We start from the raw sequence: 19,101 nt of genomic DNA, 5'->3' as shown, positions 1-19,101 counted from the left end.
CGCAGTGGTTGAGAATCTGCCTGCCAATGCAGGGGACACGGGTTTGAGCCCTGGTCTGGGAAGATCCCACATGCCGCGGAGCAACTAGGCCCGTGAGCCACAACTACTGAGCCTGCGCGTCTGGAGCCTGTGCTCCGCAACAAGAGAGGCCGCAATAGTGAGAGTCCTGCGCCGCGATGAAGAGTGGCCCCCGCTTGCCACAACTAGGGAAAGCCCTTGCACAGAAACGAAGGCCCAACACAGCCAAAAATAAATAAATAAATAAATAAGAAGACCCCAAGATCAAAAAAAAAAAAAAGCCACGGGAATAAAACACAGACCTACTATAGCATGGACTTGAGGATATGGGGAGGGGGAAGGGTAAGCTGTGATGAAGTGAGAGAGTGGCAGGGACATATATACACTACCAAATGTAAATTAGATAGCTAGTGGGAAGCAGCCGCATAGTACAGGGAGATCAGCTTGGTGCTTTGTGACCACCTAGAGGGGTGGGATAGGGAGGGTGGGATGGAGGGTGACGCAAGAGGGAAGAGATATGGGAACATATGTATATGTATAACTGATTCACTTTGTTGTAAAGGAGAAACTAACACACTATTGTAAAACAGTTATACTCCAATAAAGATGTTAAAAAAAAAAAGCCAAAACAGATACTCAAATTTAAACAAAATAGAGCAAATAAATAAAAACAGCACTTTTAAATTGATTGAGTTCCCTATAGTTTGGATATAGAAGGTCACGGCAGATTATTGCTCTTGTCATAATGACGAGGAAATAACTGGATAAAGAGAAACTTCACATTTTAAAGATACCAGAGAGCTGTGGGTGCAAATAAATTTAAAGGAATAAATTCCAGGGAGGAGAGAGCCCTTCTTAGGTGAGCAGAGATCAGCAAGCTTCCTTCCTAAAGGAATTTGCCAAATTTGGGCATAAGCAGAGGTTCAGGCTTTGCATAGGCAGATAACTCAGTAAAGGTCACGTGATGGAAAACTGGCGGGTGGGAAAAACCATCTTCCACTTCTTCATGACAATCCACAAGGTCATTAAAAATTACAGTGGCTTCTCTTTTCCTCATAGAGTTTACAAGGGTTGTGATTAAGCCTAGGGCTTGGCTAGAAAGGCAGAGAAAGTGTCCCTACAACCTTCTGGTTCTTGGGAAGGATAATCTCTGGAGGGGGGACCCTGAAATAAACATAAGACAGGTATCACCCTCAATATTGTTGAAAGCAAAGGATAACTAAAACTAACTTAACCTGAAACACAGCCCCAATGCAGCTCAGTTCCTTGACAGAGAAAACAGCACGTTTTGTCTGGGGAAAATAGCATTGGTCTCAGTCTCTATGGCTCTATTATACACAATATCTGTCAGACAATAAAGAATTAAGTGATTTGCAAGGAAACAGTAAAATATGATTCATACTCAAGAGAAATAACACTCTACTGAAACAGACCTACAGAAAACCCATGTTTTAGAATGAGCAGAGGACCTTAAAATCATCATTATAGATATGTTTTTTTAATCAAAGAAAATCTAGACAAAAATGGACGAAAAGATAGAGAATTTCAACAAATAAATAGAATCTATATCAAGAACAAAATGCCATCCTGGAACTTAAAAATACAACATTTGGAAGGAAGAATGGGGTGTGGCAGGCGGAAAACAGGACTTCCTAATTGGTGGAGTGAAAAGAATTAGCAAATCCTCTCCCCAGAAGCAGCTCTAAAACTGGGCACAACTGTTAAGAATAACTACTATAGGCTCCTTGCCTTGTCAAAATTTCTTCTTTTGATTCTTAAGCCTAGATTTCCTGCCAAAACTAGTTCAAGTTGGATTTCTATATTTTGCAATCAAAGAGGTTCTGACTGATGTAATTTTCACCATAAGGAAGAAATATGGAAAGGAATGGTTTAGATCACATCATCATCACAACTGGAAAAATAATTTAAGTGCTCAAATACTAGTGGCATGTTAGTGATATCATCTTTAAGTATGGTGAACAATTTATATATATATACACATATATATGTGTGTGTGTGTTGTGTGTGTGTGTGTGTGTATATATATATATATATATCTCCTCTGAAGTACAGTACTTGCTGAGCCAAACAAACACAAAAGTGGTCCTTGCCAATAAACAATTATAATTCAAAACAACAACAACAACAACTATAGGACTCTGGAAATTGGCCAAAGGCATACAAAAAACTGAGCAGTATTTATTTGAGAAAAACGACTGGACTTTGGATGAGAACAGTGGGAATCTATGGTATTTTAGCCTGGAGCTGCTTCTATTCACCATGCTTCCCTCCCCAGCTCTGCTGAGGCAAGTAAAGAAATCCTTCAGCTTTACTGTTGAAAGGGACTGACTTGATTTGTTGCTAAATGCAGAAAAATCCATATTCAGGGCATTGTTGAAAACTACAGTGATCTTGGTAGCAAAACCATCAGAAAAAGCCAATGTCTTAACTAGCCTATTATTGCAGTGAGCAACAGATCAGGCACATTAGCCAGAAATTTAAGAGATCCAGGGAATGAGATAGACATAAAGGGCTTTGATGAACTTCCTGGTAATCTGTATCGAAATTTGTATGCATGCTCAAGGTTGCTCAGAAATTCAGGAAAGACTGGAGAGGACACTAATGATCTCCTCTACATGTATAGAAGGCCCAGTAGAAAGTATAAACTAGGGCCAGGACCTATAATTTGCAGAGCCGGTTGCAAAGTGAAAATGCAGGAGTCCTTGCTAAAAAAATTATAATGAATTTCAAGACAGCAATAACACAGCATTAAACAAAAGATGAGACCCTTCTAAGCAAGGGACCCCATGAGACTACACAGGTCACACACTCATGAAACTGGCTCTGGCTGGAGCTGACTTTTAAACAGTCTGAACTCTGAATGTGTTTCCCAAACTACACACAGATTGGTAAAGAGTAGAAGATTTACTGGCTAAAGGTATTTAAGGCCAACTTTTGACCAACCATTGGCTGATCACTAAGCTATGCTGACTCAGGGTCAAACCTTAAGAAGGCAGGCTCAAGCATAAATACAAATAAACAAATAAAAAACATTAAAAACTGAGCAAACACACTAGTAGCTACACACTGTGGGGGAGACAAGAGTCTAAAGAATTAATATAGGCAGGTCACTGAGCAAACAGAATCAGCAACAATAATGATCCCAGAAGGAGAGAATCAGAATTCAGACTTGCTACAATATATTACCTAAAATATTTAGTTTTCAACAACATAAAAACTGTGAGACATGCAAAGAAACAAGAAAGTGTGACCCATACCCAGTTAAAAAAGGAGTCAATAGAAACTGTCTCTGCTATGTTCAGTTGCTGGTATTAACAGCATAGACTTGAAAGAATTTATAAATACATTCAAAGAATGAAAGGAAACCATGTTTAGTAATTAAAGTGTAATGACAATTTCTCAAAGAAAATATCAATAAAAAGACATAAAATAAATAAAACATAAATAAATAAGAGGAAAATGAAAACTCTGGGATTGAATAGTCCTGAAATGAAAAAATTCATTAGAGGAGTTGAAAAGCAGATATGATATGAGCTGGCAGAAGACAGAGTCAGTGAACTTGAAGACAGACAAATAGAAATGACCTAATCTGAAGAACAGAAAGAAAAAAACTATGAAAAAAAGTGGGGCTTCCCTGGTGGCGCAGTGGTTGGGAGTCCGCCTGCCGATGCAGGGGACACGGGTTCGTGCCCAGGTCCGGGAGGATCCCACATGCCGCATAGCGGCTGGGCCCGTGAGCCATGGCCGCTGAGCCTGCGCGTCTGGAGCCTGTGCTCCGCAGCGGGAGAGGCCACAACAGTGAGAGGCCCGCGTACCGCACAAAAAAAAAAAAAAGTGAACAGTGGCTCAGAGACCTGTGGGAAACCATCGAATACACCAGTATGGAGTTCCAAGAGCAGATAAAAGAGGGAAAGGGACAGAAAAAATACTCAAAGAAATAATGGATGAAACTTTCTCAAATTTCATGAAAAACATTAATCAACACATCCAAGAAGCTCAATGAACTCTATTATAAATATAAAGAGATTCATATCTAGATACATCATAGTGAGAGAAATTAAAGATCTAAATAAAGACACAGTCCATGTTCATGCATTGGATACTCAATATTGTTAAGATTGCAGTTTTCCCAAGTTGTGCAATAAATTCAATGCAATCCCTATCAAATGCAAGCAGGACTTTTTCTGGGGAGAAACTAATAAGCTAATACTAAAATTTACATGGAAATTTAAAAAAACTTAAAATAGCCAAACCAATTTTGAACAAGAAGAACAAAGTTTGGGGACTTCCAGTAGCTGATCTCAAAACTTTTTATAATCAAAGAAAGTGTGGTGTTAGCATAAGTATAGACACATATATTAATGGAACTGAACAGAATGTCCAGAAATAAATCCTTACATTTATGGTTAATTGATTTTTGGCAGAGGTTTCAAGGCAGTTCAATGGGGAAAAGAGAGTATTTTCAATAAATGGTGCTGAAAAAATTGGATATCCATATTTTAGAAAAGGAACTTAGACCTTTGTTTCAAACCACATACAAAAATTAAATCAAAATGGATCATGGACCTAAATGTAAGACTAAAATTATAAAACTTCTTGATGAAAATCTAAGATAAATTTTTTTTTTTTTTTTTTGCGGTACGTGTGGAGCACAGGCTCCGGACGCGCAGGCTCAGCGGCCATGGCTCATAGGCCCAGCCGCCCCGCGGCATGTGGGATCCTTCCAGACCGGGACACGAACCTGCGTTCCCTGCATTGGCAGGCGGACTCTCAACCACTGCGCCACCAGGGAAGCCCTAAGAGAAATCTTTTTAACCTTGAGTTAAGATTTCTTAGATATAATCCTCCAAACACAATTTCTAAGAAAAGAATAAATTGAACTTCTTTAAAATTAAAGACTTTTGGGCTTCCCTGGTGGTGCAGTGGTTGCGAGTCCGCCTGCCAATGCAGGGGACACGGGTTCGTGCCCCGGTCCAGGAAGATCCCACATGCCGCAGAGCGGATAGGCCCGTGAGCCATGGCCGCTGAGCGTGTGCATCTGGAGCCCGTGCTCTGCAGCGGGAGAGGCCACAGCAGTGAGAGGCCCGCGTACCGCAAAAAAAAAAATAAAAAAATAAAAAATAAAATTAAAGACTTTTGCTCATCATAAGATATCCTTAAGAAAATAAAAGATAAGCCACTGACTGACTGAGAGAAAATATTTGCGAGTCATATACCTGATAAAAGACCTGAATCCAGAATACATAAAGAACTCTCAAAACTTAAAAATAAGAAGATAGGACTTCCCTGGTGGCACAGTGGTTGAGAGTCCGCCTGCCGATGCAGGGGACGCGGGTTCGTGCCCCGGTCCAGGAGGATCCCACATGCCGTGGAGCGTCTGGGCCGGTGGGCCATGGCCACTGAGCCTGTGCATCTGGAGCCTGTTCTCCACAATGGGAGAGGCCACAGCAGTGAGAGGCCCGCGTACCGCAAAAAAAAAAAAGAAGATAATCCAATTTAAAAATAGCCAAAAGATATGGAATAGACATTTTACCAAAGAAGATATATATACAAATGGCTATTAAGCACATGAAAAAATGCTCAATGTCTTTAGTCATTAGGGAAATGCAAATCAAAAACCACAATGTGATACCATTTCACATGCACTAGAATGACTATAATCAAAAATATTGACATTACCAAGTTCTGGTGAGCATGTAGAGAAAATGGAAACCTCATATATTGCTAGAGGGAATGTAAAATGGCACAGTTACTTTGGAAAACAATTTGGCCGTTTCTTAAATAGTTCAGCCTGTGCTTATGATATGACCCAATAATCTCACTTTTGGTGATCTATGAAGAGAAATGAAAATATATTTCCATGTGAAGACACGTATGTGCATGTTCATGCAGCATTATCTATAATATCATCAAACTGGAAACTCAGACATGCATCAACTGGTGAATAGATGAACGAAATGTAAAGTTTGCATGTACTTGAATGTTATTCAGCAGTAAAAAGGAACTATTAATACATATTACAACATGATTGGACCTCAAAAGTGTTATGCCAAGGAAAGAAGCCAGACACGAAAAAAATACATGCTTTGTAAACCTGTATTTATGTGAAATCATAGGAAAGTCTAGTCTCTAGACACAGGAAGCTGACCACCCTAGTGATTATCTGGGGCTGGGAGTGGGAGTAAATACTGACTGCCAATGGACATAACGGAACTTTCTGGGGTAATAAAAATGTTCTGAAACTGTATGGTGGTGATGGTTGAACAACTGTATAAGCTTACTAAAAATCACTGGACTGCACACCTAAAAAGGGTAAATTTTATGGTATGTAAGTTATATACCAATTCCCCTGTTAAATAAATCTGACAAGGAGTTGGGGTAAGGAAAAATTACAGCCTCATTTTACTCATGATCACAGATGCAGAAATCCTACCCAGAACGTTAACAGACTGAACCCATGAATATACACAAAAAAGGATGCAAGAGCATCATGAGATTGTGTTATTCCAGGAATGCAAGGTTGGTTGAACATTCAAAATTGAACAATGAACATACTCAGTGGAAATGATGAGACCAATGTCCCATCAGTTTTTGTTGGGTCAGTGGTGAGGGTTCTGCCACCTGGCCCAGTGCGTATGCGCTCAGCTTAATTAGTTGCCTGTCTCCCCTGGTGGTTTGGGGATCCAGCCCTCTGCCTCAAGGGAAGCTTTGTTGGGATTGGGCCCATGGATTGGGCTGCTGCCTGTGCCTAGACCACGAGGCACATTCTGTACTTTTGTCTCAGTCAGATGGAGCGGGACTTTGGCCGTGGCTCTAGGCAGATGGGCTTCCCCACAGTTACCTTTCCAGAAAAGCCAGGATAATCTTCCAGCTCACGTATTTACTGGCCATTACTATGGTTGGGCTGATGTAGGTAACCAAGTTGTTCATAAGATGGTAGTGAGCCTAGGAAGGAACGTACACTACAGTAGTACTAGAAAGTCCATGGAAACTCATTATACATAATACATAAAGAGGGTTCTACGGAGGAATCCTCGGTGTGGCCACTTTTTTTGTGGTGTTAGAGAATCTTTAATTCTACAGAGGAAATGAGATATATTAAGTATACATAATGAGCAACCCATTAGCTTGTGATATATAACCAGAATTCCTAAGGAATTTAAGTTTAGAGAGCAATTAAGCAGGTAACCGAAAAGACATTTCCTCTGAAAAAAAAATGATGGAACACTCAAGAATGTTACTTATGGGTAGAAAGGGATGGGAGTAAGTACATATCATGCCGCCACTAGTATGACAGCTATGTTATCCCCAAATTGATTATTCATTGGTACCCCCCATTTCTGGCCCACATCTACTCTGCCCAAGAAATGCAGATAAAATTCACAGGTGTTCATCACCCTAATTGGCTCCTCAGCTGTAGGTAGGCATACCTGTCCCTGATCCTGTCTCATAGAGCAAATGTGCTTTAGTGACCCCAGGTGACTCCATCCCTTTGCTTCCTTGTATGAACTGAACTGTGGTCATTGCAACCACATCATGTACCAGGAAGGCTGATGCAGGAGAGAGACAGAGAGAGAAGGGGAGAAAACATATGAATGAAACCAGATTTCAGGTTGTATACTTCTAGTCCATCTCCATCTCTTCTTCCTGGCTTCTTTCTATGTGTTTTAAGCATCTTATTCTGGTCTCTGGGCCTTTCTGTTCTGTGACCTCCAGGAGATGCTGCCAGGTAATGCACTTGAGTATCATTTCATCAAGGTAATTTCCCACTGACACCATTATTGGCTACCTCAAACCAGAAACGATTTGTGATTCTTCATAAAGATAGATTTACCAAACCATGAATGGATTTGCTGAATGTTTGAAACATAAAAAAAAGACAATTTCTTCCTGGTTCTCAAATGCAAAAGAATGAATCGCCACTACTGAAAAATCATCTTATTTATTTGTTCACTGTTATCATGTGTTTCACTGCTCTCTCTACAGTCTAATTCTTGGTTATATTTTTTAAATGAAACAATTTCCTACGGTTGGAATTCATTTAAATTGTATAGTGTAGTTACCATTTTATATTTCAAATGTCATATTAAGCCCATATTGTAAGAGTACTAAGAAGATTAGTTTAAAATTCAAGATGCTTTGTTTTTCTTTCCCCTTCCCTTCTCTTCTTTTCCTTTCTCTTTCCTCCCCTTCCTAACTCTTTTTTCATTTCCCTTTTTTGCTTTCCTAAACAATTCAGTCCTGAGGCTGTTAGATAGAACACAGCAATAGAGGTGTCCATGGTGGGAGACATGATGGTCCAGAGGGGGGTGAGGAGGGTGTCCATACTGGGATGGCCCGAGTGGGATATCAGAGCCATAACAGGGTCATATATAAAATTCATTTCCAGGTTGATCATAAAATTAAATGTGAGAGGCAAAAAAAAAAGCTTCTAGAAAATAATACTATTGAACACTGTATAACTCTGGAGTATGGAAATGTTTCTTAAGCAGTGCCATAAAAATCACTAACATAAAAGAGACTGAACATTAAAAACAAAAACTTTGTTCGAGAAAAAGCACCATTAAGAGAACAAAAAGACAACCAACCGAGCAGAAGAAATTTGCAATACATATAACCAACAAAAGGGCTTGTGAAAGAATATATAAATAACTTCTACGAATCAGTAAGAAAAACACAGGGAACAGAAAATTAAAATGGACGCAGGCCTTGAATAAGTACTTCAAAAAAGAGCATAAACATCCAATAATCATATGAAAAGGTATTAAATGTCATTAATAACCATGAAAATGCCAATCAAACCACAAAGTTATACCACTACACACCCACCAGCCTGGCTAACATTTAAAAGTCTGATGATAACACATTTGTTGACAAAGATGTTAAGCGAGGGGAATTCTCATATACTATTTGTGTCAGTGTAAATTGTTAAAACCACTTTGGAAAATACATTTTTAAAAATATATTAAATTTAAAGATACACAGGGCCCATGACCAAAAAACTTCACTCCTAAAAAGTCCAACCAATATGAATGCATCCTTATGTGTGCTAAAAGACAAGAATAAGAATGTTCTTGAAAGCATTACTCATACAATATGTTACTAATAAAGAATTTGTAATTAAACTATATATAAATTCTTACACATTAATAAGAAAATAATCAACAGGAAAATGCATATAGCATATAAACAATCACTTTACAAAATAAGATATCCAAATGGCAAATAAGCATTTGATAAGATGTTACCCTCATTAACCATCAGGAGAGTGCAAATTAAAACCACTAGTCAGTAACTCTAGATGCCCACATCACTAGGGGAAAGCAAACACACAAATTTGAATGGTTTGACATTCAAACCATCTGGATGGTTAGAGCTCTCCTACATTGTTGGTGAGAGTTTAAGCTTTTGCAACACTGTCTGTTTGAACTGAAGTTAAACATAAGGCTGTGTATCTCCCATGACCCTATGACATAGTAATTCTTCCACTTTTAGGTACAGACTTAAACGAAATGAACACATGGGCCAAAAGACATTTATAGCAGCCTCATCTGTAATAACCCTAAAATGAGATAACCCAAGTTCATGGATGAGTCAGTTGTGATATATTGATTCAGTGGAACACTTGACAGCAACAGAAATGGATGAACCAGCTCTACACTCGATCACCCAACTGGACCTCATAATTGTAATGCTGAAAGATGCGGGCACAAAGAATGCATAGTATATGAAATCAAACAAATAGGAAAAAGGTCAGATGGCTTCACAGACGAAGTCTATCAAACATTTAGAGAAGAGTTAACACCTATCCTTCTCAAACTGTTCCAAAAAATTGCAGAGGAAGGAACACTCCCAAGCTCATTCTACAGGGCCACCATCACCCTGACACCAAAACCAGACAAAGATGTCACAAAATAGAAAGTTACAGGCCAATATCACTGATGAACATCGACTCAAAAATCCTCAACAAAGTACTAGCAAACCGAGTCCAACAACACATTAAAAGGATCACACACCATGATCAAGTGGATTTACCCCAGGGATGCAAGGATTCTTCAATATATGTAAGTCAATCAATGTGATACACCACATTAACAAACTGAAGAATAAAAACCATATTATCATCTCAATAGATGCAGGAAAAAGGGAAATGACACAGTTAGGGATGTGTGGTTAGGTGGTAAAACTGTAAGAAAAAACAAGGAAGTCCTTACCGTCGACAAAGATTGCCGTTTTGGCCAAACTCTAGACATGCTCCCCACAGCGTCTTTTTGACTAGGTCTCAACCTTGGCTTACAACAAGTACAGACTCTCACCGAGTCCCCTCACATTCAAAGGCTTAAATAATACTAACACAGTTTCTAGCAGCAAAGGGCCCATCCCTAGGGTGACCTAAGTCCCCTTAAAGTGCCTGCGTGAGAAAGTGCAAGGCTGCCCAGAGGATTTACTGTTTGCTCTAGCCAGCCCTTGAATATAGACCCCTGGCCACCTGTTCTTAGAGCAGGAGCTAAAAATCCTTCCTCTGTCCGTTTGAGATGTATTATGTATCTCCTACAGCTCAGGGCTGACTTTCTTAAGCACCTGAAAGCCATTCCTTTAAAATGTAATCATCAGGAAGGGCAGGAGCCCCTGTCTCCCAGTGTCCTGGGAGGAAAAAATCCTAAGGAGAATTGCCAGGGACCAGAAAGCCCTAATCAGCATTGATAGTAACCAATCCTTTGTAATGTTTCGCTCACCTGATTCTACTGAGCCCCTATTTTCCCCTCTTTCTACTCACTCATCCTTGCTTTAAGACACCTAGTCACCTCTGTACAAATCAAAGTTAAATTCAAGTTGGGCCCTCTTCCAATAGTATATATTACTAACTAAAATCTGCCCTTAGCACTTTAACTAGTGTCTGGCTTTATCTTTGACATAAAAACGGGGGTGGGGGAGGAGGATATAGATGGCAGGGATGCAAAGAGGGCCCCTGGGTGCTGAAGTTCTAGTTCTTGATTAGGGTATTTGTTACACAGGGGCTGCTTGCTGTTGGTTCCTTGAGCTTCCCTTTTTGGATTTGTAACCATTTCTGTAGGTGTGTTATATTTCACCATTTTTTAAAAAGGTTAAAAAAAAAAGTACAACTTGCTTTGCTCCTCGCTGGAGGCTGGTACTCAACCAATCACTTTCTAAGAATGTCAACACAAATGCCCCTCATTATCAGCTTCAGGAGAAAAACTGCACGGACTTGGGTACTGCTGATATGATTTACTGTAGGAAGAATATAGATTTTTATGTATTTGTAGCTTTTTGAGAAGCCACTTAGATTAGATTTTAAACTTTTGATATTGAATCCTCCCACATGCTTAATCGTTTCTTTACATTTCTTGAAGTGTGTATTACAGCGTAGGAAACTCCTAGGGACTATAGCATCCTGGTAAATCTTGGACTTTGAAGGAAGTTACATCTTGCTGTTTTTCTTTGGTTTTTCTCTAATGAATCACCTCCTCTCAAGAGCACACCAAAACCACAACTATCTGCAGAGCAACCATCAATGAAAAAGACCGAAATCTACCAGAAAAGATCTTCTACAACTAAAAACATAAAGACACCGGTAGGAGGGGTGCAATCATGATATAATCAAGTCCCATACCCAAGCCCACCGCCCGTTGGGTGACCCACAAACTGGAGAATAATTACAGCGCAGAGCTTTCCCCCAGGGAGCATGAGTTCTGAGTCCCACCTCGGGCTCTCCAGCCTGGGGGTCCGGCACTGGGAAGACGAGCCCCCAGAGCACTTGGTTTCGTAGACCACTGGAGCTTAATTTTGGAAGCCCCATGGGACTGGGGGAAATAGAGACTCACTCTTAAAGGGCGCATACAAAATCTCACATGCGCCGGGACCAGAGGCAGAAGTAGTAACTTGATAGGAGCCTGAGTCAGACCTACCTGCTGGTCTTGGAGAGTCTCCTGGAGAGGCATGGGCACAGACAGTGGTGGCAGCCATATTCGGGAGCTCGTGCAGAGGATGATGTGGGCAGGTCTCATGATGGGGCCCGCCCTCTAGCTCATTAGCACCAAGACCTCCCCCACCCAACAGCCTGCAGGTGTCAGTACTGGGAGCCTTGGGCCAAACATCTAAATGGGCCAAGACACAGCCCCACCCATCAGCAGATAGCTGCCTAAAGACTTCCTGAGCCCCCAGCTGCCTCTAGATATGCATCTAGAGGCAGCCCTGCCCACCAGTGGGCAAGCACTGGCCCTGCCCTCCGGGAAGCTGGCTCTAGCCTCTAGACCAGCCTCATCCACTAGTGGGCTGACACCAGATGCAAGAAAATCATAATCCCACTGACTGTGGACCAAAGCTGCCCACGTAGGCTAGACCCTGCCCCGGGACCATCTGGGCCCTGGCTCTGCCCACTGGCAGACCAACACAAGCTGCAGGACACCCTGTACCCATCGGTGTCAGGAACCACCCCCACTCCCCCTCAGTGATCTGACACCAGCTCTGGGATCCCCAGGCCCTGCAGCCAGACTCCAGGTCCATGCTCTTCCTGCCAGTGATCCTGCACTAACCGCAGGACCCACCTTCATTCACCAGTGTGGGGGCAGGGGGCAGAGCCCCAGAGGCTTCCGGACCCTGAATCCACCCAGCAGTGAGCCCGCACTAAGCCCCAGGGCTCCCCGGGGTTATGCAGTCAGCCGCCTCATGACCAGGCCCCACTAACCAGCAGCCAGCAGCACCCACACAAGGCAGGGCCTGGCAACACACCAGGCCAGAGGCCAAGCAAGCCTACCAGATGTATTCACATTATAGAGGTCCCAGAGGGAGAAGAGAGAGAGAGAAGGGGGCTGAGAACATATTTGAAAACATAATAGCTGAAAACTTCCCTACCCTGGGAAAGGAAACAGTCACCCAAGTCCAGGAAGTAAAGAGAGTCCCATTCAAGATGAACCCAAAGAGGAACACACCAAGACACATTGTAATTAACATGACAAAAATTAAAGATAAAGAGAGAATACTAAAATCAGCAAGGGAAAAGCAGCAAATAACATACAGGTGAACTCTCATAAGGCTGTCAGCTGATTTTTCAGCAGAAACTCTACAGGCCTGGCACAATACAGTCAAAGTGACGGAAGGGAAAAACCTGCAACCAAGAAAACTCTATCCAGCAAAGCTCTCCTTCAGATTTGATGGAGAAATCAAAAGCTTTACAGACAAGCAAAAGCTAAAAGAGTTTAGCACCACCAAACCAGCTTTACAGCAAATAAAAGAACTTCTAGGCAAAAAAAAGAAAAGGCCACAAGGAGAAATAAGAAAATTACAAATAAAAAGCTCACTGGTAAAGGCAAACGTATAGTAAAGGCAGGAAATTGTCCACACACAAAGCTTGTAGGGAAGTTAAAAGACAAAAGCAGTAAAATCATCTATATCTACAGTAAGCAATTAAGGGATACACAAAACAATTAGATGTAAAATATAATATCAAAAACAGTAATCATGAGGGGAGGAGAGTACAACTGCAGGGTTTCTAAAATGCATTTAAAATTAAGAGATTAGCAACTTAAAAGAATCACGTATATATATAGACTGCTATACAAAAACATGGTAATCATAAAACAAAGATCTATAATAGATATACACATAAAAAAAGGAATCCAAACATAATGCAAAAGATAGTCATCAAATCACAAAGAAGAGAACAAAAGAAGAAGAAAGGGGAAAAAAAGACCTACAAAAGCAAATCCAAAACAATTAACAATGTGGCAATAAGAACGTATATATTGATAATTACCTTAAATGTAAATGAACTAAATGCTCCAACCAAAAGACATGGATGGACTGGCTGAATGGATACAGAAACAAGATCCCTATGAATGCTTCCTACAAGAGACTCACTTCAGATCTAGAGACATATATAAACTGAAAGTGAAGGGATGGAAAAATGGCCAGAGTAGCAATACTTACACAAAATAGGCTTTAAAATAAAGACTGTTAAACCCAATGTTCATAGCAGCTTTATTACAATTGCCAAGGTATGGAAACAACCTGTGTCCATCAACAGATGAATGGATAAAGAAGATGATGTTTTATATATATACACATACACACACACACACACACACACACACACACACACACACACAATGGAATACTACTCAGCCATAAAAAAGAATGAAATTTTGCCATATGCTGCAACATGGATGGACTTGGAGGGCATTATGCTAAGTGAAATAAGTCAGAGGAAGACAAATACCATGTGATATCACTTATATGTGGAATCTAAAAAATACAGCAAACTGGTGAATAAAGAAAAAAAGAAGCAAACTCACAGATACAGAGAACAAACTAGTGGTTACCAGTGGGGACAGGGAAGGGGGAGGGGCAATATAGGGGTAGGAAAAAAAAGGGGGGTTATTATGGGATTATATGAAATCATGTGTGTGAAACTTTTGAAAATTGTAAAGCACTATAAAATTTAAAGAATCTTTCATTCAATAAAATAAAACACATTTCTGAGTTAATGACTACATCATTCCTGCTTTAACCTCTGTGGACACATGATCAACAGTCATGACTTGACTACTTCCATCAGTCTGCCCTCAAGTTTAACTAATAATGTAAATTGAATCCATTGTAAGAAGTCTTGGATACTCTAGCCCTTTCCAAACTTCTAGCTAGCATTCATTTCCCTCTTTTTTTTTTTTCCAAGGCCAGTCTTAGTCCCCAGCCCCAAACAACAAATAAACTTTGGAAGAAGTTTCTAAAAACAGCCTTGGAATTTCCTTCTGGGGTATAGTATGCCTCAGGGCCATTGCAAGAGAGGCCTTGTCAAGATTTGTTCTGCAGAAACCAAGGAAGAAGGACTAGTTGACTTTCAAAACCTCTGTTCCAACTGTGAGATTCTGCAGTTTCCTGATTAGACAGAATGAAGGATGGAACCCTGGCATTTACCCATTAAAGCAATGAGGAGAAGGTCTAATTTGTGGTATCTCCAACTGATAGTTTGCATTTTAAGGTTAAGATATTTTATTGCTTCCAGATGGTCAGCTAACTTCCAGCCAGAGGAAAGTTACTGCAGAGCTTAAGAATAGCTATGATACAAAGAGAGATTTTAATTATCATGTAAAGGATCTAATTAAAAAGACATACAGTAGTCGGCTTTTCACATGCTCAAGCCTATAAAAATCAGAAGTTTAAAAAATTACCTTAAGGAGGAAATTGGAAAATTATTCAGTTTGAAACAGAGACACGAGGAATTTCTTAATTTAGGGAACTAGAATTAGGTTAACTGCTTGTTTCTAGATGCCTTGATCTCCACGTTGTTCCTTCTATTCTGTTTTATGGAACAAGCTCATGAAGGTTCTTTGAGTCTTTTTGCTTCTTTGTTAGTTTATTTCCGGAATAAGGCAGAGTCTCTTCAATCAATCAAGCAAGCAAGCAAGAAAGCTATTGATCAATTTCTGCGTCTCTGAACTTGACACCTGTATTCAGATCCAGATCCTGCTGCTGATTGGGTGACCTTGGGCAAAGCACATAACCTCTACTGAGCCCCAGCTTCCTGGTTTGTAAAATGACAAGCCCTCTCCTTAGGGTTTCTGGAGCGTATCATGAGACGATAAAAGTTAGCCATTGTTATCTGCAGAGGTTTAGAATGTGCAACTATTCACAGATGGGGCCAAAGACTGTGGAAGACGGGTAACTAGTGGGTGGAATTCTACAGGCAATATTCTACAGGCAATGTCTTCTCTGTGACTTCCTCTCCCTGGCTCCTGAGCTCTGCAGCACAGAAATATTTTGCAAGAGAAACAGTGATCGGGGTTTGTAGGAGGGATGGGCAGCGTCCTGTTGGAGGCCAACTGAGCTCTTGGATTTAATGGTTTGGAACCAGAAATCTACTGAATTGTAACACAATGACCTTGAATAAGCACTGTCTCCTCACTTCCCTGCGTGATACATCAAGACCTCCTGACCCACCCGTCCCATTTTTTTCTGTTTGGCACCTTGGCACAGTGCTGGAACAAAGAGCTGAAAATGGCCAGCAAACTCAATTTAAAATAAGCCCCATCCATACTGTTTAACTTTGTGGCCTCCAGGTGTCTTTTTTTTTTTTTCCTTTTGTAAAAATTGAAATATAGTTGATTTACAATGTCGTGTTAGTTTCAGGTGTATAGCAAAGTGATTCGGTTATACATATATTTGTGTGTATCTATCTATCTATATATATTCTTTTTCAGATTCTTTTCCCTTATAGTTTATTATAAGATAGTGAATAAAGTTCCCGGTGCTATACAATAGGTCCTGTTGTTTATCTATTTTATGTATAGTAGTGTATATCTGTTAACCCCAAACTCATAATTTATCCCTCCCCACCTTTCCCCTTTGGTAACCATGAGTTTGTTTTCTGTGTCTGTGAGTCTGTTTCTGGTTTGTAAATAAGTTTATTTGTATTAGGCCTCCGGTTGTCTAAAAGTCGCTCTAGCCTCCCCACATTTTCTCTCCTTCTCCCTTCCCATTGGAACTTGACCCAGGGAATTCATTTAACCTGAATAAACCTGAAGGCTCCAAATATGTCAATCCCATTCTTGGAGGCTGCTGTTTCCATAGCCCAGTGTCCTCCATAGCTCTGCTAAGTGCAGCAGGCTTGGCCAGATGCTCTGAAAGAAAAAAAAATCCCTTCTCCTATTGCTCTGTGTTGGAAACCCTAATTTATTTGGTACCAAGCCTTCCTCTTGATAAGCATAGGCCAACCCAACAGCTGACCCATCACCTGTGGAATCTTTACATTTCTGAAGGGGAGGTGATTGAAAGCTGGAGGGATCGTTGTGTAGTGTAGAGATCTAATGGACAGCACGGTGACTACAGTTAGTAATACTGTACTGAATACTGGAAATTTGCTAAAAGAGTAGATTTTAGTTACCCTCAACACAGGAAAAAAGAAGTATGTGAGATGTGTTAATTACCTTGATTGTAGTAATCATTTCACTCTGTATGTATATCAAATCATTGTGTTGTACAACTTAAATATATAGAATTTTATTTAAGAATAAAATTAAATGAATATATAACTAAAACTTTTTAATCTTGAAAGTGGTAGTTATTACGAATGCATATATTTGTTAAAATTCATTGAAATATATGCTTAAAACAGGTATGTTTTATTACATGTAATTTATACCTCAATAGAATTGATTTTAAAAAAGAATAGGAAAGCCCAACTCTGAACCCAAATGAATAAACACAAACCAAAAACATTGCTAAGACTTCCGAGTGGGCTGAGGAATTACCACGGGGGTAAAGTAACCAAAACTCACAGCAGGAAGGCAAATCAGTTGTGCCAAATCAGAAATAGTTCATGTTTCTTCAGGAAGAATTTTTTTCTTCCAGGGGAATTTTCCCCTCCATAGTAGTTTGCACAGAGCTGTCTTTCTCCAGCTATAACGGTGGTCTGGCTGGTTAAGTTTGAAGGACAGACAGTGGTTAGGTGGTTCTCTATAAAACCACATCTATCAAGCTAAGAGTAAAACCAAGTTACTTGTAAGTGGCAGACGATAAAGGGAAATCAGGGGTCTCTGAACTCAGAAAATGTCAGCTAACATGCTTTTATAGGTCTTCATTGAGACATGAATAAGCTTAGGGATGCTCTTGTGGGTCTGGGAGGCACAGGGCAGATGCTATGACGTTGGCTTTATAGACACCCATAAAGAAATTCTCCCGTGAATTGGACACAAATAAGCTTTTACCACCTACCAGATTCAAGAATTTCCTTCATTCTTTTTTACAGGAATAAAAGCCTGTATGGACCACATCAAACACAAATCAACTTCCAGTGGAGATGCTTCATATTTCAGGCTGAGGAACATAAACAAGGGCCACTGTGGGTGAGCTTTATGACCCATTCAGACTAGAGGCTGTTCATTTATTTATTAAGTTCATTACTTCATTTACTTCTTCAGCCAATATGCATTGTGAAGCTACTGTATGCCAAGTGTCGAAGACATAGGACATGATTCTGACTTTAAATCTCTCACAGTCTGTTTGGGGACAGCAACGTGAACAAATAATCACAATGCAATATGATCATCGAGGTGAGCATTCACAAAGCTGTGGGAATACAGACAAAGGAGTAACTAACGCAATCCAGGGAATTAGGAAGATTTTTTGCATACAGACACACACACACACACACACACACACACACACACACACACACGTACTCATCTGACAGAGATGCCAAGGCCAGTTTGGTGAGAGATCTCTGACCTTCAACATTCCCTTAAACAATCCACAGTAAGTATTGTAACCGAGCAGGATCCTTAGAGGTCTTCCCAGAACAGACCACCGCCCGTGTCCTCCGCCTGCCTTTTGTCTGCAGAAAAACTTTAGTCAAAGAATAAATTTAATCAGAGAAGTGAGAACATGCAGAAAGAAAAATGCTTTAGTCATTAAACAAAGTCAAGGACCTTTAGTTCTTCCTCAAGGACTGTCGATAATATTCTGAGCCACGTCCTTTGAGCTGTTTTGCAGATGCTGAAAATCCCATCAGGTGGAAGAAGTTAACTGTACGCTGCCCACAAACACATAGACCCTAGACCGGTTGGAACCAGAAGGTTGATGATGTTGGCTCCCAATTACCTCACCACCAACCAATCAGAGGAATGTCCACGAGCTGACCATGCCCTGCTCCTTGAACACTGTAAGACTCTTCACTACCCCCTCCAGGGTGGGACACACAGTCTCGAGGGCATGAGCCCGCTGTGGCCCCCTTTGCCTGGTAAAGCAACAAAGCTATTTCTTTCTACTTCACCCCAAACTCTGTCTCCCAGATTTAATCCAGCACCAGTGTACAGAGGCCAAATTTCGGCAACAGTATATCATCCGTGGATTTCTCTAAACCCATCTAAGGCTGAAAATAACAGAAAAATGAGTAAAGTTGCTTGGAGTGTCTCCAATTCTGGGATGAAGAGGATGGGCAATCTCATTTCCATCATCCTACTATTAAAGCATAAACCATCTTCTGGGTATGAAGAAAATAGCACTTTGGTATAATTTATTCATTCATCTTATTTATTAATGTGTGTG

The sequence above is a fragment of the Physeter macrocephalus genome, chromosome 14, assembly GCF_002837175.3.
Source record: "Physeter macrocephalus isolate SW-GA chromosome 14, ASM283717v5, whole genome shotgun sequence".
In the NCBI taxonomy this organism is placed as follows: domain Eukaryota; kingdom Metazoa; phylum Chordata; class Mammalia; order Artiodactyla; family Physeteridae; genus Physeter; species Physeter macrocephalus.
The sequence above is the reverse complement of the archived record's forward strand: the minus strand, read 5'-3'. Positions refer to the sequence as shown.